The sequence below is a fragment of the Notothenia rossii genome (genome assembly GCF_949606895.1).
Source record: "Notothenia rossii genome assembly, chromosome: 7".
Classification (NCBI taxonomy): domain Eukaryota; kingdom Metazoa; phylum Chordata; class Actinopteri; order Perciformes; family Nototheniidae; genus Notothenia; species Notothenia rossii.
Genome location: NC_136905.1, coordinates 85,739,056 through 85,739,712, shown reverse-complemented (window position 1 = coordinate 85,739,712; position 657 = coordinate 85,739,056).

Genomic DNA, 657 nt, shown 5'->3' with positions numbered 1-657 from the left:
TTGCGTATTTTTCATAGTCTTATATTTCAACAGTTTTAAGACAAACTTTGAATTTTTTGACATGGAAATGATTTTTTTAAGATTGACAAACAACATATGTGTAATTCATGGCACAATTCAAACGGGATCAAAAGATAAGTGTTCTCTCTCCATTGACTTCAATGTATTATTTTTTCGGAATAAGGTCCCATGATGCGGAAGTAAGTGGGCGTGACTTTGCCACTCTATTGTTCCGCACGGACCAATGCTTGAATTGGGCCGATACTCAACAGTACAGACGCTTCTGATTTGTACCCATATGGTACCGGTGGCCGCGGCATCTCATGACGCATCTATGACGCATCTATGACACGCCGCAGCGATAGACTAGAGCAGAAAAGACATCACATAACGTTAGCATTTCGAAAATGTTAGCGTAAGCTTCAGAAGCTTCAAAAGTTGAACATTTCTTAACTTTTGAAGCGAGCCACGCCAGCAAAGCTCCGCTTCCCACAATGCAGTTCGGCGAAGTGACGTCTCCCCATTCAAGTGAAAGGTGAAGCTTTCAACACACGCCGCTGTGTGGACGGGCCGTTAGAGTAATGTGTTACGGAGCCTTCTCTTCAATATTGTTTCCACATAACGAGAATTTTGCGCTGCTCTTTTCCAATGTGGAAG